We start from the raw sequence: 27,182 nt of genomic DNA, 5'->3' as shown, positions 1-27,182 counted from the left end.
AGGGCTTGATCATAGGGCCTGGAGAATTTCATTTAGCTTTTATACATAAGGATGGTACTTAACCACTGAGCCACACCTCCACTTCCAGCTTTTTTAGTCGTTAATTAGCAGTAAGAGTCTCATAGACTTCCTTGACTAGGCTGGCTTTAAACTGAGAGGCTCAGATCTCAGTCTCTTGAGTAGTAAAGATTATAGGTATGAGTACCTTTGTCCACCTCCTTGTGCTCTCTCTTGTACATATTGGCGTACTTTGAACTTGAGCAAAGAAGCTACAGATCATAATTACAGTCAGTTAGATTTTTCCATTACATGTGGTAACAAGACTGGTATGGTTGTTACAGAAATAGTTAATCAAATTGGGTCAACTTATTTCACAAAGATATTTTCTTGATTTTATGCAGTCTTTATGGGTGTGATTTTTCATTATTGACTTGGAGGAGCAAAACCATGTGTGTACTGCTCCCATTTCTTTTAAAAGTTCATGGTGATATGTTCGCTAATAAGGGCTTCTATTCTTTAAAGGTTATCAGCAAGTATGGACAATGTTTTGTTCTTGTCCTAGTATAGGCACTGTAAATCTGTGGCCAAGAGGAAATATACTCTTTGCCTGACTTATGTAACTGAAACTCCACTATACATTATCTGTACAATAAAATTGGGATATAAAAGGGATTATTCCCCAGTAGTCATCAAATAGACAAAAACTTCCCAACACACAGACAACCCAGGGTATGCAATGGCAAATACACTAAAATTTCTCATTGTTTTGCTATTAACCACAAAGGGAAAAAGTGAAAGTGTGTTTTCCTCTACAGAACTCAGACAATGTATAAATTCAAAAGATTTCTGGGGTGAGGGAGCCTTCGGTGACTTGATAGATGGGTCATTTTTCTCAGGATCTCTTATCTTCCATCATTAAGGCCAAAGAGCTCTTCTAGTATCTAATCAAGACATGCACATTTTTAAGAAGTCAGATGGTTTGTGCTTTGTGACAAATGGGTTGCAAAGGTGATGGTAGTTTGACCTCACCTTGGCTGACATAAATTTCCCAGTCTGTATGTGTTAACTCAGATGTGAGATAGCGACAAAGCAGCTCACACATCTGACAGCTCCATTGAAGCTAGTGGCAGACACCTGTCTTATCATTTTTTACTCTTGGGATTTTACAAGGAAAGCACATTGTGGCGTGGATCGTAATGCAAGAAAACCATCCTTATTAGCGATTGACGCCTGTAGGTTTCTGTCTTCTTCAAGAAGAAAAGATGTCTGGTAATAAAAGAGCTCATCTATAAATCTGTGGGTGATAAGGGAGAAATCCTGTTAGAATTCTGTACAGATGGAATCCAAGCAGCACAGAGCAGACAACACTTGTCTATCTTTCTCTGTTTCAGAGACATTCTTCCTGTCCCCTAAGGGACTCAGAGTTCTGTGTAGTGTTAAGTGAAATTAATCTCATACTACGAAGACAGTGCAATTATTTGACTCCAATAAGATACATTCTTCGTTTTCCGACATCAATTTATTGAATTTGCATTGAGTTCTTTCCTGTTTCCTCAGTTTGTCAGGAATCCAAAGCAGGACATCTCCATCAAAGATTACCTGCCTCGACTAAGAAGATGACTTTAAGAGAGAAAGAGGCCAGAAAGGAGAAAGATTAGCAGGATGGGGGGGGGGGGAAAGGAAAGAAAAGAAGGAAAGGAGAGAAAGAAGTAATGAAGAAATGAAGGAAGAAAGGAGTGGTAGGAAGAAGGAAGAAAGGAACTGCAAAAACCTCTCATAGAATTTGTCTGCTAAGTTTCCACCTGAAGTATTATATTGTAGTTCCTAATAGAATAAAATATCCTCTTAATAATGGCATTTTTACATTCCATCCATTTCTAATTCATGTGATTTTTTTTCTTTGCAACCATTTTCAAAATACTCGTCTCACTGTTTCTAGACTAATTTTCCATTTCCTCCCTTGACTTGTGGGCCATTGAAACAGAATTCTACAGTTTCTACTCTAGTTTCTGCATACTTTCAATTCTTTTTAATAGGACTATAGAGTGAATATTTCTAAAGCACAAATTGAATCACATTATGTGCTTCTTCAGGGACATCTCTGTTTGTCTCACAGGACAGAGACAGGAACTTCCCTTATTGTTATAGCCCCCCTTACTAAAAGATGGTCTGATACACAAAACATTTTCAATAAATATTGTCAAATATATAATTACATAACACATAAACTGTAAATGCAGCCCAAGTTTACTATTTTCCAAAAGTTTAATTCGAGTCTATTCCTTTAAGTTTGTCTTTTTCTTTTCTTTTCTGAAGATCTGACTTTTAAGTAGACTAATTCACTCATTTTTTTCCTCCAAATGTATTTTATGGATTCATTTCATCATTTATTTGTGATGGTATTAGGACCTGAACTCAAGGTCTCATGCTCTTAGCTTTTTCTGCTCATGGCAGGCACTCTACGGTTTGATCTATGCCTCCATTTTTTTTTCTGGTTAATTGCAGGTTAAGAGTCACATGGATATATCTGCCTGTGCTGGCTTCAAGCTCTGATGCTCAGATCTCAACCTGAGAAGCTGACAGGCATGAGCCACCAATACACAGCTTTAATCAGTTTTTTCTTCAAATATTGTTTCTACTTAAAATTTTAATATCTGATATCCAGCTTTTCACTTGAAACACCAGTTCACTTCTATTTTTCCATTAATCCATTGCTTTCTTTGCATCAAAAACTTGAGGAAAAATATGTATGTATGTATGTATGTATGTATGTATGTGTACCTCCCATTTACATCTATCTTTCTTCCTGTCTCATGTAGTAGGTATAAATTTCACCTATTTTTATAGTTGAGGACTTCAGAGCTTCCAGAAATGAAGCCACATAGCAGCTGAATTGTAGAGCTGTGGTTGGGTCATGGGCTCAACTCTCAGTTCCCATGGCCTTTTCAGTCATGACATTCTTCTCTGAACTCAGTATGTGTGGCTCATGCTGTTCATTTGGTATTATTCATAACTCCTTGTATTACTGTGTAATTTATTTTTTTATCTTAGCCTCATCTCTCATATGCAAAAAGCCATATATTACCCTTTATCCCTCACCACATATAGCATAGATCTGGATAGGAATATTAACAGTAATTATTGATGTGTCATTATCACTTCAAAAGGCTTCTATCAAAACATACCCTTTTGAGCCTCGTGAATGGATCATTGAATAGATACTCTTTTCGCAAAACTGTTAGACAACATACACAGCACATCCACCTGATAAAACGGTACTGGAACTGTGGTTAGCATTACAAGAGCACCTCTTTATTTATGTAAATAATTAAATGTCAGACATGCCCCATTCCTACCAATTTAAGTCATTTTAATGATACATGGAATATAAAAGTTGACTCTGCTAAAGGCCTCTAAGGGGAAAAGGGCAGAAGCACTAGATACAGAAAGATGTTCATGCTGTGGTGAACTTGAGAGGAGATGGCATTTATACAAAATGCAATTTGTGCTGACAGCAATCTTCTGAATTTCCCTGGTTATTATGGGAGATATATATGTGTTTGAATAAGGCTACTCCTTTTTTTTCACTCTAGCCAGCTGCTCCTTCTGATCCTGCCTTGAAGTCACTGTATTGTCCTAATGGCTTCACAATTTGTTTCTGGAGAAAAAAAAAAGATTATGATGTCACAGATTTGTCATTTTGTGGGGCAAAGTAGAGTGAGAAAATGGGTTGTAAGGGAGAAAATCTTTCAGGCAGAAACATTTTTAACCCCTCCTTGTAACAAGAAATACATAGTGGTAGGCAAGGCACGTAAAATCAAGTAGATGAAGGGATTTGTGACTTTAAATGTTCCCTGGTTTCACTTTGGAAATAATATATATGGAATTCTCCCACTTTTTAATGATGACAGAATAAATTATTCTCTCTGAATGTAAGCCAGCCTTTCTCTTCATATATATATATACATACATATATATACATATATATATATATATATATATATACATATCCTAAAGGTCCCAGGATCAAGAGGGATATTTTTCTATGTGGAATTATAGTTTTCTTTCAAGCTCTTAAGTTGTTCAAGGAATAACATAATACAACATCTTGGGCATAATTATACCCGCACTTTTAAATTAGTGCACGTATACCTGAGGCCTAAGAGAGTAAGGTAGAGCTAGTTTGGTTCCTCTTCCTATCTCCAATCTATCAAAATAAGGGCACGGTTCTTCCAAAAGAAAACAAAACAACTTCCAGTTAAAACAATAGAAAGGAGGGGCCAGGAGTTTGGCCTAGTGGTTAAAGTACTTGCCTAGCATGCATGAAAACCCAGGTTCGATTCCTCGGTACCACATACATAGAAAAAAGCTGGAAGTGGTGCTGAGGCTCAAGTGGTAGAGCTCTAGCCTTGAGAAAGTCCAAGGACAGTGCTCAGGCCCTGAGCTCAAGCCCAGGACTGGCAAAAAACAACAACAACAACAACAACAATAGAAAGGAGCATTATTAAAAATCAAGCTGCAATGGCTGATAATATGAAATCTGGGCCTAGTAACATGCCTTTGTGAACACTAATGGGTATCATTTTTATCATAAGTAAACAGAGTTTAGAAAGACATATAATGATCCTTTGATTTCCAGGGGGTAAGGTGGCTACAGAAATGTACACAATGTGTTTATAGAAGGAAAGTTCAATAATAGTGGAATGGGGGCTACCCTGGAAGAGTGCTTGCTGCTGCTGTTGGATGCAGCCCCACATTCTGTATGAGGAAGGTCGAATGTTGTGCATAATGCTGGGTAAGGAAGTAGCAACACAGACAAGATTGGACATGAAAGGCTTTCCTGAGGGTCACAAGAAGGACTTATTACAAGGAGGCCTGCCCTTTAGGAACAAGGGAAAGGTTAAGGAGGAAGAAGAAGAAGAAGAAGAAGAAGAAGAAGAAGAAGAAGAAGAAGAAGAAGAAGAAGAAGGAGGAGGAGGAGGAGGAGGAGGAGGAGGAGGAGGAGGAGGAGGAGGAGGAGGAGGAGGAGGAGGAGGAGGAGGAGGAGGAGGAGGAGAAGGAGAAGGACAGGGAGAGGGAGAGGGAGAGTGAGAAGGAGAGGGAGAAGGAGAGGAGAAGAAGGAGAAGAAGAAGAAGAAGAAGAAGAAGAAGAAGAAGAAGAAGAAGAAGAAGAAGAAGAAGAAGAAGAAGAAGAGGAAGAGGAAGAGGAAGAGGAAGAGGAAGAGGAAGAAGAAGAATTGACTCAGTGTGAGAATATCTGAACCTGAAAATTTAAGTCTAAGATATGCGATTTCCTATCTCATTGCCCACCCTCAGTGTTTCTTTATCTTACCTTTCACCAAGTTTATAGTCTCATTTATATGTGAGTAAAATTTAAAAATCAACAGATAAACCATGGAGGAATAAAACAGGAAGCAGTCAGGAGCAAGTAATGATGAAGTAAATATGTTATACTAATACTTCATGAAACAGAGGGTTTAGATAAATAACTTCCTCCTAGCCTCAAAGAAGTCATAAAAGAAATGCAATTCTTGAATGAATATAGGAATGTAAAAAGTTAAAAAGTAATTCATTAGTGTCCAGATGGAAAGAACGAATAAAGCATAATATTAATGAAGCTGTATTTTTGAGTGGAATCAAAGTCACTTGGTACAATATGATTCGATATGAGGGAATATATAAAATTGAATGGAAAATATCAAAGATACAAAAATAATAATGATACCATGGAGAAAGCAAAATAAATTTAATTTATATACATTAAATATATGGTTTATGGCTCAAAAAGTCATATTGTCTTGAGGCTAGGGAACAATATATGACTATCCATGTCAAGTCTTGGTAAAATTACTTATTTCAGGCCGGAAGTTTGGCCTGGTGGGAGAGTGCTTGCCTAGCATGCATGAAGACCCAGGTTCAATTCCTCGGTACCACATATATAGAAAAAAGCCAGAAGTGGTGCTGAGGCTCAAGTGGTAGAGCTCTAGCCTTGAGAAAGTCCAAGGACAGTTCTAAGGCCCTGAGCTCAAGCCCAGGACTGGCAAAAAAATTTTTTTTTAAATTACTTTTTTCAATATAAAAGTCAGAATCACATAAATAACTTGGAATAAGGTTCAGTTAAAAATGAGATTCTTGCCAGGCATTGGTATCTCATGCTTATAATATTAGCCTATAGCCCCAAGAATACACTTAACACGGTAAGAAAATAGAGCTATGAGATCAGGAGAGGAAAGAAAGAGCATAAAAACAATACCAACAACCCCTATCGACCCTAATGGAGAACTGAAGTACCCTGTTATGATGACAAGCCTAGAACCAAGAGAGACCCCAGCACACAGGCCTGGTGTAATGATGTCCCTGCTAGTCTGACCCTAAAATCACAGCAGGTTTGGGGTCAAGGTCACAGGAAAGTCAGTCTCCCAAGTTCAAGGCATGGACAGTCCTGACAGGCCCATCACCTAGGAGGTAGGCCTGATGTTTCCTGGGGCTGAACAGCAGGATTCATTTATATATCCCCTTGGGGTCTAAACAACATGAGTTCTTCGCAATCCAGAGGACGGTTTGTCTCATCTCTAGGCCACGAAATCTGGGTGGATGACCCTCATCTCCTGGTTAGGTGCCAGGATGGGTGTGAAAAAAAGGTGATTTACTTAGACCTAGTCTTGCCTGCCCTGCAGGAGCAGCCAGGCCATGTGTTTGCATTCCTCCTATGGAAGATGATTGGCACAGTTGAGGGTGTGGTTACTCTCTTTGTCCTGCTGTAATGTTCTCTGACCCTCCTGCTTTTCTTCTTGGAGTCAGGCTGTAGTGTAGTGCATTTCAGTGTGGTGGTCTTCTGCCTTAGTGTCCAGAATCCTGCCTGGATTATGTCCCTACATCTAGCCACTACTTTCTGTACATGCTGGGTAAGCTTCAGGTATTCCTCCATTCCCAGTGAGATATTCCCCAGAAGTGAAGGCCAGACAGAAACTTACCTCCTGTGAAAGATTCCTAAACCACTGTTCCTCATGTGACATTGAGGGCTGACAAGCTAAAGCTTGTTAATGAGAATTTTTGTGGGTTTGCAAGATATTAACAATATTTCCTACTTTTTGAGTGTCTAAAGTTATAGGTAGTGCCAAAACTCCTTTTTTTTCATAAGAGGGACTGAACCTAAGGCCTTACTTAAAGCTAGACAAGTGCTTTCCTACTTGACCTATGTGCCCACATCTTTCTCTTCTATTTTGTTTTTCAAAAAGGATCTTACTAAGTAAGGTTGGCCTTGAGTTCTAGAGTCTCCTGTCTCCAAATTCTGAGGAGCTCAGATTATACTTATGGGTTACCACACCTGGTTTTTAAAACATAGTTGATTTTCTTTTTTTGTGGGTCATGGGGCTTGTTCTCTCTGCCTGAGCACTGTCCCTGAGCTCTTCAGCCCAAGGCTACTGCCCTACCCCTGGGCCTGGGCATTGTCCAGCTCAAGACTACCATCCTCCCCTGAGCCAAGCCTTACTTCCCCTTTTCTAGAGGTTAATTGGAGTCTCAGGTCCTTTTGTGCCTGGGCTGGCTTTGAACCTTGATCCTCAGATCTTATCCTCCAGAGTAGCTACGATTATAGGAGTGAGCCACCATGCCCAGCAAAACATAGATGATTTTAAGTGGCACTATTGCTAAACATGGTAAAACTCTAGCCTTGAACTGAAGATCTCAGGAACAGCACCCAGGCCCAGAGATCAATCCCCATGACCACCACCAACAGCAACAAATAGTTGATAGGATTTTAGTAATAAAAATAAGGAACTATGATTATGACAGCAAATTTTGAAAAACTAATTATTAGCAGCAGCAATAAATTTGCAGCAATTATTAGTTCTTATATATTGTTACAAATGTCTATTTTATCATCTTATTAGATTTCTCAGTGGATTAGCTCAAAGAGAAGTGAAATGCTGTTTTTCAATTTTATGGAACTAAATGTAAATCCCATATCTTTCAATGTTTAAGTCAGAAATAGTATCACGTATCTGATATATATGTGTATATCATAGATCTAGGTTTTAAGCTCAGGGTTTCCTGCATCTAGGCTTGTATTCTAGTGATTGAGACATATCTTTAGTCCTTATTCTAAATTTGAAGAGATGAAAAATTTAAATACATATTATACGGCCTTCTAAAACTTGGAAACTAATATATTTCAAATGCACAAAATGTTTACATTGTTGCATTGGCAATTTTGCTCTTTTGAATATCCAAAACTCACCATGAATTTCCAAGCAACCTTTAAATTTGAGAAAAAGGGGTTAAATGTAAATTATGGATAAAAGAGATCCTCAATTTTGTTATAAGAATAGAGAGAGAGAGAGAGAGAGAGAGAGAGAGAGAGAGAGAGAGAGAGAGAGAGAGAGAGAGAGAGAAAGTTCCTCTGACCAGTGTCATAAAATTAAGTAGCTGTAATAAAAATGTTTTAAGACTACATGAAAGTGAGAGGATTTTTTTCTTTGCTCAAATTAAACCAGTTCAAGATAATGTGGCCCCTTTAAAGGTGACCTCATTAATTTCATGATCTTTGGATGGCATATCGCACCCCAACTGTGCAGATTAGTTTGTACCTTTGAAACTTCCCAGCATTGTGTAGCTCTGAAGATCACAAAAGTACAGACAGAACTCTGAACTTGTGTAATTAAAATGCAGGCATTTGTTCAAATAGCTCTTGCATGTAAGCTATAAATAAGCCTTTGAAAAGTCTTCTAAAAAATAAAATAGGTATAGTACTGAGCAGTAATTTAGCACTTCTTTCCTGGAGATTGCTGCTTCTAAAGACTGCATATGTGCTTCCTGCAAGGTTTCTTGGCCAGGTGTGTCCACTTCAGTCTTGTCATGGTCTTGATGTTAATTAACCCTGTAACAGGATTTATAAAACCCAAGAAGTATCATTTCCTGCATTTCCTATGAGCATTCCCCCCCTCTTTTCCACTGCTTTGTTTTGGAAGAGCAATGATTGTTAGATATTTACTGCCACCCACTGAGTTGTCCCTGCTTGTCTAGCATTACAAATTTCCATCCTTTATTTATTCCTGATCTATGTTGTTAGTCCTAACCTCTTACACATTTTAGCTTTCCTATTTCTTCTTCATCATGCAGTTCTGATGACAAGACAATACTTATGCAAGTGATAGTTTTAGTGGAGCTATTTTGCCTAGGGTTTTAAAACAAGTTTATCAGAGGGACTGATTCCATAAAAGGAATATTATATATCAAATTGTAAGACATGTTTTGCCTTTTATGTTGGATTTTGTTTTTGCCTATTATATGTGGACTATAAAGCTCGAAGCCAAGAACTGTAAACATCATTCATAATTTGAGATTTAAAAAATTGAGGGGTGCTCTGATTTATTTTGCTAGAAAAGTAATTTCCAGTGTACTGAACACTACATCCCTTGTAGTCATAAGAGGTACAATTTGCCTTTTTGGACTTATTCCCCTCTGATGGTTTCTGTACTACATGAATGAATACAGAAATGAGCAAATAGGTTTTGTATATATGGAATAGTGATATAAGGGTTCAACTTCTAAGCTATGGCTTTGAATGGCATGTAGATCAAAGTCAGATGATTCTTAACCAGCAACTATATTGTTAGAGCCTCGAGCTTCTTCCTTGGAAATGCATGCTATAATGACAACTTCCTGATTTTCATGGAAGGTTTGGTTTGGGGATCTATGAGTTTCTTCTTCTTCTGTTTCCTAAAGGAGAGGACCATCCAACTGTACTTATAGATGTGAACATTGATAGTTTAATACTGAGATCCCTTGAAGAATGAATCCATCTTGTGTTCCAAATGTGAAGTGCTATTTCATTTATTTTATTTCCTCACTACTAGGGAAATAGGTGGCCATAAGCACTTCTTGTTGATTAAAAGAAAGACCTCCAAACACACAATTGACACCACAACATGCTATTCTTATATGTCAGGAGGTATTAAATACTTAAAAATCGTGGTTGTTTTTATCCAATCCAAAGAAAATATATGCATCAAATACACACATCATTAAATTTGCAATGCTAGTTCAATACTGACTAGGTTCAGATGGATTTTTATTTTTAAAAATAATTTGTGATAACAGCATTTTCCTATAGTAATAGTAAATGAATAATAATTGTACCAAAGCAAATTTTACTCTTTTTACACTTGTAATCTTGGTCCAGAGAATTCATTGGCATTTTAAAAGTTTTCTTGTTTGCCTTTTATATACAGGTCTCTTTATCCTAGAGAGATTCGTACCAGGATCTCTTGTAGCTTATAGATTTTAAAAAATGTAAAGACATCTGTGTCTCTCCTCTTCTTCCTTTATTTCTTTTATAATTGTCCCTAGGATGGCCTTGAACTCAGGGCTGGGGCACTATTCCAAACTTCTGTGCTCAAGGCCAGTGTTCTTATCACTTGAGTCATAGCTCCAGTTCCAAACCTTTTATTTTTAGTTTTTGTAGCTAATTGAAGATGAGTTTCGCTACTTTATTTCAAGTCCTATAAACTTGCATGTAATGCTAGCACATCATCTATAAGCATATATTATTTTACTTGTCCTGGAGACTGAATTCAGGGCCTGGGACTGTCCTTGGACTTTCTCAAGTCTAGAGCTCTACTACTTGAGCCACAGCACCACTTCTGGCATTTTCTGTGTATGTGTTACTGAGAAATTGAACCCAGGGCTTCATGAATGCTAGGCAAGTACTCTACCAGTAGGCTACACTCCCGGTCCATATGCACATCTTTAAAATTAAATATTCTTTAGATTACATATACTACTTCATAAATTGTTGATAGTCAATGGCATAAGTTGTCGAAGAAAGGTTTAAGAGAGGAGAATATTTTCTGAGCATTTTCTATTGAACTGGTGGTTGAATACACAGATATGTAATGACAGCTATGTGACTCCAGATCTTAACTATTCTGGGAAAATAACTCAGAATATTTGGTAGCACTGGGCCTGCAGTCAGACCTGGAAATAGTACGTTCGTGCTGAGTAGCCTTTGCTGTGGGACCTGTCCAGGCCTCTCCATTCACACACATCCTACCTGCCAAGTCCCTCAGGACAACTTGAAAAAATATTTCCTGTTCTTATGATTTCCTTTGTATATTTGTTTCTTACTTATATCAATGATTTGAAAGTAATGGTGTGTAACTGAGGTGCTTTCTGATATCTGTGATGAACAGAGGACACTGCCTGCATGTATTCAGAATCAGAGAGACTCTGTCATACCCGTATGGATTAGAAGGACTTTCAGTGCAGTACTGAAAGAAATATGGAGATTTAGTTAGCCAATAAGGTGAAGAAGTTGCCTACAGGCAAACTTGCTCACCCAAAGCCCTTTGGATACCTTATAGTCAGTAAGTCTGGAATAACCTTTCCATCTCCTCATTCCCACCTTCCGATGGGATGATTTTTTTCTTCCTTCCTTCCTTGATTCCTTCCTTCCTTTCTTTCCTGGGCTTGAATTTAATTCAGAGTGTGGGCAGTGTCCTTGAGCCTCTTTTGCTAAAGGCTAGCACTTTACCACTTGAGCCACAGCATCACTTTCTGGCTTTTTCTGTGGATGTGGTGCTGAGGAATGTTACCCAGGACTTCTCATGCAAACACTCTACCATTAAGCCACATTCCCAGCCCATTGCTAGGATCATTTCTATTTTTTTTTGCTTTTTTTAAGTTGAGCAACAGAGAAAGTTATTAAAATAACTTTAGGAATCATATTAAAAACTGAACTACAGCAACATGGTCATGAAGAGATACTCACAGGAAGTGAGCCCAGCCAAGAAAAAGCCAGTGTGACTTTCCATCCTCTGGCCACTGTACGCATTTTCTCAATGAGCAGATGAGGAGTAGGAAGAGGTAGAATGTAACCATTTTAAATGTGTTTTAAAGGTTCGTTTGTGCAGTTGAAATGGTTGGGTACTAGTCTTGAACAGAAAAGTTCAGGAGAAGCCAAACCCTTGAGTTCAAGCACTAAACAAAAAGAATCATTCTGTGCCAGAAATGCGATTGACAAATACTTTATTTCATTTTGTGGACTGAATTTTTACTTTGTTGCTATTCTCACTTGCTACATATTAAACATATGACACCTAATTTGTTTATTATTTTGTGTGTATGACTTTCTTTTGCTGATGTCTTTGGTATGAGATCCCTGCTTCCTACCAACTCCAACGCTATATAACTTTTTTGCCTTATTTTCCCCCTAAGATTTGGATAGTATTAGGTCTTACATTGAGTTCTTAATTCATTTTAAGCTTATTCCTAGGCTTATTACTTTATTTTATAAAATTATTCTAGAATCATATTAATATGAAACATTGCAGCCAAATTTAAAATCAGGAAGGCTGAGTGTTTCTTATAGCTTTATTTTTTTTATCAGTATTGTTTTGACTAAATGAGGTTCCTTGAGATTAAATATAAATCTTAGGATAGAATTTCTTATTTCTGTAAAAAATGATATTGGGATTTGAGATTGAACTGAGTCAGTAATCACATGGGAAGTAGTGACATAAAAACAGTATTAAGAAACAATATTAAGTTTTCCACTTACAAACATGGGATATGGAATGTGTTATTTATTACTTCTTTAAAACACTTCGGCAATGTTTCAGAGTTTTCAAAGCTTCCACATCTATTGTTAATTCAGAAGTATTTTGATTGTCTGGATGCTACTAAAAATGGGGCTGTTCTTTCCCAGATTACTATTGGTGAAAAGAAATACAATAGTTGTTTGGTATTAACTTCATATTTCGTTGACTTGTAGAATATATTCATTTATTAAATGTTTTTCTTTGTCATATTCGTTGTCATATTTAGTTTTTAAATACATGAGCACTCTATCTGTATATAGTAATAATTTTGTTTCCATTCCAAATTGTTTTAATTTTTCCTTACCTTTTCCAATTGATGTGGTTCCAATTTCTATATATGCGCAGTCTTTGGCCAAAGTGCTCATCTTTGCCTGTTGATGACCTCAGAGAAAGTTTTCTAATTCTGAAACTTCCACAGTGCATATATTAGCTCACATGACACTGTCCCCTTATTACTTTCAATTTTTCCCCTTGTTTTATTTTTATTGTCTTTTCTAAGAGTTGATACTATTTTTTGCTTTATTTCAACTTTACTGATATTTTCTTCTTCCTGCTAAAATCCTCCTGTCAATCTTTTCTCTGAATTTTTCATTTCATTTATTATACTTTTCAATTCTAGAGTTTCTTTTGGGCTTGCTTTTAGATTTTCTCTATATTCACTGTTATTTACCACTTGCCCATTGCCTATTTTCTTGCTTTTCTCCTTACTTTCCTTTAGGATTTTTAGCAAAGTTTTTCTTTTAAAGCTTTCACAAAGGATATCAAGGTTTTTTTTTTTAGACCAAGTTTTTTTTTCTCTTGCTTCAATATTTATCCCCTTCAATAGTGCCATAGTTTCTCTCTCTCTCTCTCTCTCTCTCTCTCTCTCTCTCTCTCTCTCTCTCTCTCGCTCTCTCTCTCTAGCTCTCTCTCTCTCTTCCCCCATTTATTTAACTTCCTTCCTTTTGTATAGTTTTTGTTTTTAATTTTATTGTTAAAGTGATATATAGAGGGGTTGCATTTGCATTCATAAGGAAGTGAATACATCACTTTTTGAACATTGTTACCTCTTCCCACGTTTTTTTCCCACTTTCCTTCTCCCCACCCAAGAGTTCATTACCAATATATTATTTTGTGAATATTGCTATTAAACTGGTTCACATTTTATCCTTTGTCTCACCATCCTGTTTTTCCCCCTCACTTTCCTGATTTAAGTAAAATAATGTATATTCAATATACCAGGTACCAAAGTTAGATACAAACTGTTTTTTTTCTCTTGAAATCTGATCATTGAAATCAACAAATGTAGTAACTGTGGAAATCCAGAGTTGGTTCCCTTACTTAAGTCAGGTAGGCTTGTTTGCTTTCTTTTATTGCCATGGATTTTATCTGCAACAAAGATCAGCAGGGAGTAACAGTTTATGGTCTTCTCTTTCCTGATCCTGTATTTCTTTCTTGGTATCTATGAATGAAACTGGGATTTTAGACCCCAGGCCAAGTTGTCTCTTACATGCATACTTCTTAGTTTTATTTGTCTACGTAGCATCTGTTGCCTATCCTCATGTTTTAATTTCTGCCCCAGCAGATGAGCATGAAAAGGAGTGGTAGAGGAAGGAAGTGTTCTGGCCTTTAAATCTCTCTGGAAATCACTTAAATCTGACAGAGAGGAGTTTGCAGAAAGGCAGACAGTGAACATCGATGGCTCTGAGTGTCTCCTCTGTGCCCTGTGATCAGAAGTAGCAGATCGATTCCTGTACCATCCTCATGAGGAAATCCTTGGCTCATAAGCTCTCTGCTCCAGTGAGAAGATAGAGTTGCCTACCACTGTGCTGGCTTCTCTTGTTTTTGAGAGCTGGACTTGACAGGGATTAACTTCAATTTAATACCCAAACATTTTCCTTCAAAATTACCAGGCTTTAAAAGACACTATGATTCCAAAATACTTAAAGAGTAAAGTATTGTTTCAGAGGAAAGACAATGTCTGGTTGCTTCTTTTTTCTCTTATCTGCTCAGAATCCTGTTATGAGAAGAACCACATTTTAAGTTTTGTTATCACATTAAGGAAAAGGTTAATTAGAGAGCAGTTGCCCTATTAGTAAAAGTTTGACAAATGAATGAAAATGAATGAATGAGTGACTATTGTACTAATAAGATTTATTACAGATTGTAAATGGGTGAAATACTGAAGGCTATTAATCTTATACATTTAAATGTATGTATTAATAATCTGTAATTTAAAAGTTATGATTATGTATAAAGCATAGATTTAGAAGATTCAGAATTGAGAGCACAGGGCAGGAATGTGGCCAGAAGGGATCACTACTACACTGTTGGTGGGAGTGCAAACTCATTCAACCACTATGGAAAGCAATATGGCAGTTCCTCAAAAGATAAACATAGAGCTCCCCTATGACTCAGCAATTCCACTACTTGGCATTTGCCCAATTGTCCAGAAACAAGGACATACTAAATCCACTAAAACAACGATGTTCATTGCAGCACTATTTACCAAAGGAAAGATATGGAATCAACCTAGATGCCCCTCAGTTGATGAGTGGATCAACAAGTTGTGGTATTTATACACAATGGAATTCTATGCTACTGTCAGAAAAAATGACATTGCCCCATTTACAAGGAAATGGAAAGACTTAGAAAAAATCATATTAAGTGAAGTAAGCCAGACTCAAAGGAACATAGGCTCAATGGTTTCCCTCATTTGTCATACTCAGTAGAAACCTTGGGCTCTCCTAGCAGAGATTTACAATAGAGCAAAACCTAGATACATAAGTCCATATAATATGATGCTAAATGATAGGACTTCAGGATATAGAAACAACAGCCATATAATGAGTGATTGTTGTTGTTAATGTACTATGTTATCTCTCATCTCTTTTGCTTTCCCTTGGTTATCTCATATTGTTACAGTATTTCACCTTGTTATCTGACATATTGTATATATGCTTATTTGTTTATTTGAAATAGGATAGGGAAGGGAGGAAAGCAAGATGAGGGGTGGGAGTGGGGAGAGGGAAATGGGGACCAAAACATGAGAAAGGATATCAATGTTTGTGAAATAATGCACCTTCTATCTGGTGAATATAATGTAACCCTTCTATTAATTACAGTAAAAATATGTGAAAAAAATAATTGAGAGTTCAGGGTTGGAGACATGGTTTAAGTGGCACAGTACCTGTTTAGCAGAGGTAAGATCTTGGGTTCAAACCCTAATAGCAATGAATAAACAGATAAAAGGAGTAAAAAGGATACATTACTATGGATAAAATAAACAGTTGTAGTTGAATCTCATTAAATGAAGGAATCTTATGTATGGCACCATTAAAATAAATAAAGGTAGAGTTTGGGAGAAAAGATTTGAAATCTTATAATGGAGAGAGGATTGTTTACAAGGAATACATCAACCCAGTGAAACCCATTTTTCATTCAGTATTAATGGCAGTATAACAGAGGATACCATTGAGGATTGAGTTTGATCAGATGATATTATATGCTTGTATTAAACTATCATCATGAAATTCCTTGTGCAATTCATACGCACTAATAGTATTATTAAAAATATGGAAAATATTGCATAAATATTTCACAGAAAAGAATATGAGAATCACATCTAAGTTCATGAAAAAATGCTTAATATGTTTAGTTACTAGAAAAATATAAATTTAAATCAGAAACACATTTAAGTCATTAGAACCAAGCAACCAGCCAGCCCATTACTATACATTCCAATAGCTGGAAAAGATGTAAAAGTACTGATACTCATATACAGGATTGCAAATATAAAATGGGGCTAGATGTGTTGCATGCCTGTAGTCCTATCACAGAAGATTCTGAAGGAGAAAGATCACAAATTAAATGCCAACCTGAGCTATAGATAGACTCCATCAAAAACAACAACAAAAAAGTAAGATAGTGAAACAAGTTTTCAAAATAGTTTGAACTGTAGATTTTTCATAAAGTTCAACATGTATTTACTATACAAGCCAGAGGTACTGCTCCTGGGTAGTCACCAGAATTAGGCTATACACTGAATGATTTCATTTATATCACATTTTGGGAAATGCAAAACTATAGGGATAACAAACAGGTTAAATGCTTATGGGGATTGAGGTACAGGCTCAGGAAAATGAGGTAGGAAAATAGTTTGGGGAAACAATCCAGTCATTCTTTATTTTGGCTATGGTGATAGTAACACGATTATCTGTTTGTCAAAACTCACAGAGCCCTACACAAAAATAGTGTGAATTTCGCTGCATATAAACTGCTGTAAAAATAAAAATAAGTGACTGTGACAGAAACATTTTCCTTAAATAATTTATGCTTTCAAAATTCATGTGCTCTTCCATGTGCCTCCCCAGTTCTGATTAGGAGCAATGTAAGCATGTATGTGTGCATACCTGTTAAAGAAAAACAACAACATGTAGGAAAAATTATAGATTTACATAGGCCTCACTTTGGTTAAAAGTAGAAGTCATTAAAGGCTATTTGACTAATAGCAGTTTGAAAAAAAATCAAGATTCGTTTAAGAGTATGACATTGCTGAGTGGCTAGATTCCAGGTACAGTGATTGATTGCAACATTGAGGTACACATGTTTTATTGGGCTATCCATAAATTACCTTTAGCTACAGGGCTATAGTAATAGCTTTTCATTTTAGAACATTTTCCTCCATTTAAAATTCCACGATTTTTTTTTCAGTCTGATCATATACTCATTTTTATCTTGTTCATTTGTGGAAATAATTTCAGTTTCGTATTATTCTGTAGAGAATTCCCATCATTTAGAAGTGCCTGAAATGCTGCTAGTAATGCTAGTATCTATCTGAATGACGAATTTCTATGGCCACAAAAAGAACATGGAGTTCTTTCTTGACATATTCTCATTTCTGAAGAAAGGTCAATAATTCAAGACAAATCCTATTTCACATCTCTATTAGGGAGCACTAAGAGCCAGGCATACTCAGAGACTGAGAAATTCTCATTGTATGCTACAATAAGGAGCCCGAATTCTTTCACATTAGACATGTCTTTTAACATTTGAGTTTAGATCATTTACATACACAATGGCCCAGGACATTTGTTTACTTGATGTCCAAGTTTCATTTTTGATTTCCTTCTCCTCTCTCATTTCTATCACTACATGCACCCAATAACTTCTAGTTGTTTGGAGAAGTAAGGATATTTCTGAAATGACATTGATCAATACATCTTTTGTCCTGGACCGATAGAATTGGTGATTTAGTCTGCTCAAGGGTGGCTCTTACATTACAAGCTTCTGCTACCGTCAGCAGTTCCTGCCACCAAGCCCATATCCTCTTGTGTCCCTCTGATAGGCACTTCTCCACAGGCATTTCAAGTCATTTCCCTTATGCAGATCTTGATTGGTTATCAGAAATCAATATTTTGAAGATGTTTTTTATTCGCGGATGACTATCATTTCCCCATCAAAATATTTTGCAATTGCTTGAAAGCTCACAGAAATCTTCTGTGCATGAGCTGACAAGAAACTGTAATCAAATTGTCAAGCAATTGCTCTGGCTGTGGCAAAGTGAGAATGTTAGATTACATGTGTCAGCGCGTGCAGATAACGGCTGCGCAGTGAGCAGCCTGCTGAAGGCTTGATTCGAGATAGAAGTTGATGGCTGCCAACGGCAACTGGTTGGAGACAGCAGTGCTACCTCAGCACCGCTCATTTACGTTGCAACCCTTGTGATCAATAAAGCATCATTTGAAAATGGTTCTGAAAATTCCCCAGCACCTCTACCCCCTCTCACCCAAATAAAATGTGCCCTGTCAATTTGTTTCTGCTAATCTGCTAGCCCTGGTCAAACAATCAATGGATAAGAATAGTTAATTACCAGTCCCTTTTGCTCAGATTCATATTGGCTATCATCAATGCATTCATTTTAAATGAGTGGCTATTTTAGCAAGAGACTATATGCTCTTTTGATTTCTTCTTCCTTTTTGATAAAATGAATAAAATTCTTGTCTGGTAGACTGTTTCTTTCTTTTTTTAGTGGGGGGCGGGTATTGAAAGATTTATTAGCAATCTCTGTGTTTTCCCTGGATGCCACAAGAACCTTAATGTTCTTCAACATCTCTCCAGGCCCATGGCAGTTTTTCAGCCACACCAATGGCTCTGAAGAACATCCATTATTCAGTGCTCCCTCCTCCATGCACCTAATCATTCACCATCTTGCCTGTCTCCTCCCCAAGAGGCAGGGAAGACAGTGGAGTCTGAGGTCAGTTAGCATGGGCTCTTTTATCCATCTTGGCAATCCGATGTTTTCAGATGTTGTATTTGTTATTCAGCTGCAAAACCAGGGTGATATTCTTATTTTGTAACTGATGGGGTGGTCTCCTTGGTGTTTCCTAAATAAATACATATTTTATGTTGTATATTATTTATTAAGTTAAAAATTATTCTACTCAGGTCTATCTATGGTATTTTCCCCTTTCATTTTTTTGCTTTCAATACAGTATTTTCATATAGGTAAGGATCTGAGTCTTTCTCTGCATCTTGATTTCAGTATTCTGAAGAGCTCAGATAGCATCTAGGAGGAGATTGGCAACTTGAGGATCTCAATGAACTCTTTTTTGACTTTTGGGATTGGCTGCTACTTCAGGACCCAGAAATGGACTTTACCCAGTAGAGAGACAATGCACCTTCCTAAGCACTCATATCTCTTCAAGAACCAGTTAAACTTCCTGAAGCAAGTTTTTAGGGACAGTGCCTATATACTTACTGACAGTAAGCTTGCACTGGGATGTTTTTAACTGTTCATTTCTTTTTTTCTCTTGTCTTTTCTTTTTAAAGCCAAATTGAGTAATCCCAGGGCTTCAAAAAGCAATAGACAGTGGCACCCATTTGGGCTTATGATTTGAGTGGCTTCAGTTAAATCCCTAGTGTCACTGTCGCCTTGCCTTGCCTCAAGTCCTCTTCAACTCTCCTCTGGTCCTGAGCTAACACAGGTACCTTGGGAAGTAAATGCTAATCAAGCATCTATTTCAAAGAGTGGGGGCGGCACACACCTTTAATCTCAGCATTTGCAAGGCAGAGCCAAAAATCAAAAGTAGAGGTATGTCTTAAGTGGAAGACTCCTAACTTTTGAGTAGATTATGAGGCCCTGAGTTGAAGCCCTGCTACTGTTACAGAGAGAGAGAGAGAGTGAGAGAGACAGAGAGACAGAGACAAAGAGACAGAGACAGAGAGGAAAGAGAAAAAAAGGAAAGAAAGATGTCAAAGAGGGAAAGAACGAACAAACAGTAAGCACAGCATTAATAATAATGAAACAAGCTTTATAGCCCTTTCAGAACAAGGATTAGTAAATAGTAAATAACCTGGCAGATGCTGTGTATCTTTCATAGAAACTGATTTTCAAACTCTAGCATCGATTGGTATCTCTTACTCACTTACCCGTAAATATGTTTATGTAATAAAAATGAATTACTTAACAGTCGCCATTTAAGCAATAGTTTTTCAAAGGACTATTACTGAGGACATTCATTGGAGTACCTTTAAACAGACTATCGTAGGACTCCTAGAGGAATAGTCAGACTGCTGGTCCATCCTTCTATTTCCCCTTTTGTTTTATAAGCACCTTTCAAACATTCTCTACATTAAATTATTATATTGGGCTTCTGCTTTGGAAGATATGTCACAGGAAATGTGGAAACTGTGCTATGTGTCCCAAGGCAACAAGTATCACCATGGAGATGTCATTTTCTCTCCAGGGAGTACACAGTTGTCTGGCCATCTCTGTGGACCCTCTGACGTACACCTTCACAGGGGGACCCCAGAACTTGGTGCTCTCAACAGATAGTTCAGAAATCCAACAGCGCCGATTCAGTTTCTGTTGCCTTTCAATGTCTGCCTTGTGTCTGATGGAGGAGATTCTCTTTAGTTCCCCAACATCAAAGGTCTTCAGAGGAGCATTAACCATGCTGTAGCAAGCTTCATGATCTTTGCCCTGGCACTGGGGACAGAGCAGCAGTGATGTGTTCATTTTAGTATTGTACGACTGTTGGCTTAATAAAATTCCACTGTCCTTAAATCTGAGTTTAAATATCAAATACAGAGATGGAAGAGATGATATTCAATCAAGAGGCATAGTGTCCATATACTGACATGCTGAATTGACACCCCTATGTCCATAACTACTTGGCCACAGTAAACAATAAGATAAAACATAAAGTCATAATTCTGTAGGAAATCAGATGTAGAACAACCATATCTTAAAATGAATGATGCATGACTTAGAAAGTGTACTCTAGTAAGTCATTGTTCTTGTCTTTACGGAAGCTCTTTCCTTTTCCAGCTTCAAATCAGTGATCTATTCAGTGTCAGTGTATGCTTTCATATACTTTACTTTGAGCAAGACTTGCATTTTGTTTCTACTATTATTTGTGCATTCATCCTAGGTTTGGTTCTGGAATATGCAATGTTAGAGGAGAAAGAAAGTCTCACCTACTTTTGTATTCTTTTATACAGTGCATGAAGATTCCCCTTAAAGGCATTCAGTATGAGTTTGGACCAAATTCTGGAAATCATCTCATGTAACATTTCTTCATTAAAGCTAGTTTAGGACAAATGTTAAGTATTGAACAGATAAATTGCCTTTTATTTTCTGTGGAACATAGAAGTATATTCTCAAATATACAGTACTGGTTAGTCATGGATACTATCATGTTAAAAAGTAATTTTAGATTGAAGAAAAGTAGCTTAATTAATTATATATTAGATATCTATACCATCATTGATTATGGCTCCAATCACATTTATTTGTGATTGATCTAACAATAACATTCCCAAATAATATGAATTGAAGTGTGGTAAAAATTTACCATCACAAAATGTGGTATAAAAAATAATAACACTGCTTGGAGCCTGTGGCTCAAGCTTGTAATCCTAGCTACACAGCAGGCTGGTATTTGAGGAACACTGTTCAAAGCCAGCCAGAACAGTAAAGTCCATTAGACTCTTATCTCTAATTTACTAAGCAAAAAGGTGGAAGTGGAGCTATAATTCAAGTGATAGATCACCAATCTTGAGCAAAAACAAAAACAGACAAACCCCAACAGCTCAGGGACACTTACTAGGGACTGAGTTCAAGCATCAAGACCAGCATAAATATATACATATATATATACATACACATATATATACATACATACATATTAATATATTTACAGTCACTATGTCAGTTTTTCAACAAAGCATTTGTTTTTAAGGCAAAGTTGTTTATGATTGGGAAGAGAAGGAGATAAGATATACAGCAGAGTAAAAATCTCGATGAATTTTCTACTGCAATAATACGTGATACAGCTTTTACCTTCAACTTTTTTTTATGAAACTGCTTTCACCTCACATTGTGCAACTCTTTTCTACCTTTTTTCTTCTCATTTTCATTTCTATGTTATGACCTAACAAACGGCCATATGCCAAGATGAGGACTGGTTAGAGCTTACTTTTTTTTGTACCTTGGTACCTGTTTGTACTCAAAAACTTGGGATAGGATCTTAAAAGTAACAGTGGAGGACTGAATTTTACAAGTGGGCATGCAACTTATGTGTGTGGGGAACCTATATTGATGTATCAGGTATGTGAATAGATCTATGGGAATAGATTCTTGGGAGCTATATCTCTTTGCATTCTCTCTCATGTGAACCTCTCCCCATGCAAGACATTTCTTAGTCACTGCGTATTTTCTTGTTCCTCTAGAGAGGATCTTAGCCTTCCTTGGGTAAGGAGTGTCTTAAGAAATATTTTAGGAGTGATTTTTTTAAAACTTTTGAGCAGAGAAGTACATCATTTAACAATGAAAGCCACTCATTGTTTCCATAAGCTGGAGAACAGAACTGTATTACTTAAAAAATTCCAAGAGACACCTAATTATGAAAATGTTATTGCTCTGCTTCTAGTCTTAGGACAAAAAAATCTAGTCAAAGTTTATTGTCAGTTATGCTAACTATAAAGGTTGATGGATGTGAACATCTGTTTCCATTAGAATTCTTAAATTTCCTCTCTCTTTGTCCAACCACCAATTGAATGGATTCTGAGGTTTATCCTTTTTGACTCCTTAGCACAGTGTTACATGGAATATACCTTGTTTTCAGAGGAAAAACGAGGTTGATATTAGTTCTTGAACTCAAGTCCCCAAACTGGTACTCTACCACTTGCGTCAGGAATCTAGCCCTGCATTTTTGCAAGTTAATTGAGGATGCAATGTTTCAAACTTGATTCTTGGCCTGCCCTATAATTGTGATCCTCCAGATCTCAGCCTCCTAAGTAGGGATAGTACAGCTGTGATCCATGGACAACCAGATATAGCTGTTTTCTCTTACCTCAGAAACTTTTAGTGTACTCTTTACTCTTTAATTAAGATTTTTTTTGTGGGTCATGGGGCTTGAACACTGGGCCTAGGTGCTGTCTGTGCGCTCTTTAGCTCAAGGCTATCACCCTACCCCTTCAGACACAGTACCATCCCCCCCCTGTTTACTAGTGGTTAATTGGAGATAAGAGTCTCAAGGCCTTTCGTGCCCCATTTGGCTTTGAACCTTGATTTTCAGATTTCAGCCTCCTGAGTAGCTAGGATTACAGGAGTGAGCCACCACTCCCGGCAGAATGTTTTACTTTTATATCTGCTCTCTCCTTCCTTTTTCTTCCTTAATCCTTTCAATATTTTTTAGGATGAATAGTATTTTTCTTTCCAGTCTTAAAAGTAATTTCTTCAAGGACTTTATTTTGAAAATCCATTTACAGCCAGAGGGCTGAAGAACGTTAAGTGGCAATAACACGCAAAAAATTGATAGTCATTAAGAACTGAAATGGACAAACCTGAACATAGAGAGATATTTGGACCTTGGATTCAGATTTCACTCAGGGCCTTGAGTTTTGCTTAGCTTTCTCTAGTCAAGGATGGTGTGAGGTCAATTGAACCATGTCTCCAGTTGCCATCCTTATTTTTTATTCCTGGATAATTCTAGCACTTGCTTTCATCATTTTGATTTTCTGACAGAAACACAGCTGCTATGCTGTATAAAGTGTGTGTGTGTGTGTGTGTGTGTGTGTGTGTGTGTGTGTGTGTGTTTTGGTCCTGGGGCTTGAAATCAGTCCTGACTCTGTCTCTGTGCTTTTTGATTAAGGTTAGTATTCTACCAGTGAGCTGCATCTCCACTTCTGGCTTTATGATAGTTAATTGCAGAAAAGAGTCTCTCAACTTTCACACCCAGGATGGCTTTGAAGCATAATCCTTGAAACTTAGTGTCCTGAATAGCTAGGAGAAGATGTATTTATAGCAGAGCTTAAAATATTTTTGTTAAGTTTTCCTTCTTTGAGAGAGGTGTAAAGGAAATACTGCTTATTTTCCAAGACCAAAGAAGTGTCATGTAATTAAAAAATACTCTCCAGATTCTTTTTCCATGTTAATTATTCAAGGATTCATAAATACCTTAGATCATGGGCTCCAAAGGATCGAAGCAAAGGAAGCATCGTCCTTTTGACAATGTTTTGGGAATGGAGAGATGGCTGGTATACACTTAGGTACTGGGATTCCTTTCCAGGAACTCTAGTGGTAGAGAAGGAGCTGATAGCTTCAAGATGGTAGAGACACAAAATAGACAAAGGCAAAAGGTACACAAAGAATGTAAGGACAATTTCAAAACTGTATAATTAAGTTGGCTACACAGAATTAATTTCAAAAACACTTAGCATTTATGTAAGAGTATATTTATGATTAAGTGCCCCTCAAATATGCTAAAGACTAGGAGAAAATAAGACGGATATGACCTGTCCTAGTCTCTTTAAATTTTTCTACTTATTTGGATTTTCTAAACATGTGTTTTCTCATATCAATAGACAATCTCTTTGATTAAAAGTGAAGACTTTTAATCAAACTAAACAGAAAAGTTCAAAGACATTATGTCTTCATTAAGCAATATGAAGAAGATTAAATAAGCCTTCCAAAGCCCTTGGAAAGAGGCCTGGACCAGTACCTTTGAATATGCACTGTAGAATCCTGGTAATTTCTCCTTTTCTTACCTGTAATGTCATCCTGGCATAAACCAACAGTTCTAGGTAGAATCCTTGTCATCTTCATTTTCGTTTGATAATATATGTAACTTTTGAAGAGTGTTTTATTTATTTGTTGTTATGTAACAACAAATGACTTCAGGACACTTCTACCATCTCACCAGTCCTGTGGCTTCCTATGTAGGCTTTGCTGGGATCTCGGGTTCAGGGCCCTCTATTAGACTGATGGCAAGCCATTTGAGATGGAGCTCTTGACTTGCTGCAGAGGGATAATTGACTTCTTTTTAAACTGTATTTTATGGTTGGGGCAATATATAGAGGGGTTACAGTTACATTCATCAGATAGTGATACATTACTTCTTGAACATTGATACCCCTTCCCATGTTTTTCTCCCACTTTTCTTTTCCCCAATATGGCCATACAGGATGAGGCTAAGTGAAATGAACTCCAGGATAAGGAAACAAGAGATTTATCTTCATGAATGTTGTTCTTAATGTACTATGTGAAGTTATTTCTTTTCTCTTTTTTCCCCTATGGTTTATCTCATGTTGTTACTGTATCTGACTTTGGTACCTGGTATATTGTATACATGTTAATTTGTTTACTTGAAATAGGGAAAGGAAGAGGAAAAACAAGATGATTGGGAGGGGTTGGAGGAGGGAAAGTGGGGGTTAATTCACTTCGAAGCTTTGTCCTGCAGTTGTTGGTAGGTTTTGGTTCCTTGTGGAGTTTGGATCTGAGCCTTGATTCCTCAGTGGGTCTTGGATAGACATTTCTCCTAGTTTCCTAGTCACCTGGCCCTCTCCATAGGAAAATTCCCTTTACAGTGGCTGAGACAGGCAGAGAGCACTGGAGACAGGATTCAAGAGCAAAGTCATAGGCTTTCACATGACATTCCATCACAAAGGTCTACAATACAGAATGCTTCACTTATTGCATACCTCTTATCTTAATAACCTTGAAACTGATAATGCCACACAAGTATCAGTGATACAGTCAAGTTTCATTAGTACAAGAAGATCTCTGATGAATATTAGTTATGAAGAAAAGAAAATTACTTATTACCTTTCTGGAGGAATAGAGTCTAAATGGCATACTTTAACTTCTAAATGGGCATAGGCAATTCTTTGGCTATATAGCCTCATAACAAATAGCATGGTGATAGGATCTCAAACCAGGAGCAGAAAGGACAAACAAGGTCAACTCTTTTTTGTGCATCACTCTTATGAGAACTTCAGGGGTCACATGAGGACAATATCCCAGCTCACCACCCCCTATAGTCTTCCGATGTACTCAGTGAAGATTCCCACCACCATCACCCTGGAAACTAATCCTCTGCTCATGTTAACTTTGGAGTGAAACAATTAAAATTATCCCCAAAACTTAGCACAACAGAAAATGTGAACTTTCTATATTTCATTTTTACAATTATTTATTAATTTAATCAATTTATCAAAACAAGGCATGCCAACATGGTCATACCTTCCAACAGGTATGTCTCAATGTGCTGGATTATTAACTTTGACTGGTGGAAAGAATTCTCACAATTAGCAGAAGTGAAATCATTTACATAATTTGTATGTTATTACCTCTAACAGCTCTGTTTTCATTTGTGACCAATACAGTGTTGAAAAATATCACAGAAATATGATTTTATTTCACATCTAATACAAGTTTTCCATGTCTAATATTTCAAAATAATGACAAAGGGCAATAAAGCCTGATGTTGTGAAGGAGCAAGAGAGCTGTATTACTCTTTAATAATTCATGATTAAAATTCAAATTATACCATCAATTAAACATCACCTGTGGATCATTTTTTACTCCATAGTTCCAAGATTTAATTTTGTTCCGAATTTATAAACTCTGTACACATATTTTTATGGGACTCTATTTTTCCATTAATTTCTTTAATATCATGCTCACTAATATCAAGCTTAGAAAACCAATAACCAATCTTTTGACATTTATTTACTCAGGGTGTTCTTCACTTTTTTGCTGAAGGCTGGCATTCTACCACTTGAGCCATAGCTCCACCTCCAGATTTTTGTTGGTTAACTGGAGATTAGAATCTCAAGCACTTTCTTGCCCTGACTTTCTTTAAACCAGTTCTTTCCATCATCTTAAGTTACTTGCTTCTATTTCCATATTAGCACATTGAATATGATGACTAAAGAGAATTTCTTTTGGAAGCTTGGCACTTGTGGCTCTTGCCTGTAATTTTAGTTACTCAGAGGATTAAAATGTAAGATTCATGGTTTGAAGCAAGTCTAAGCAGACAAAACTGTGAGACTCATCTCCAATTAATTAGGAAAAAAAAGCCAGAATTTAGTCTGGCTCAAATAGAAGAGCACCAGTTTTGAGTAAAAAAGTCAAAAGTGGGAGCAAAAGGCCCTGAGTTCTAGCCCCAGGAATGGCACAAAAACAAATGAAAGAAAAAGAATGTCTCTTTAAAGTTATCTGTATTGTCCATAGTGAAATTTCTTGATGCATTAAGTATACATTAAAAAGTGAATAACAAGAGGCTGGAACAGGGCCTGTGGGAAGCAGAGATCCGC

The sequence above is a fragment of the Megascapheus bottae genome, chromosome 6 (genome assembly GCF_031878675.1).
Source record: "Megascapheus bottae isolate mThoBot1 chromosome 6, mThoBot2.hap1, whole genome shotgun sequence".
In the NCBI taxonomy this organism is placed as follows: Eukaryota; Metazoa; Chordata; class Mammalia; order Rodentia; family Geomyidae; genus Megascapheus; species Megascapheus bottae.
The sequence above is the reverse complement of the archived record's forward strand: the minus strand, read 5'-3'. Positions refer to the sequence as shown.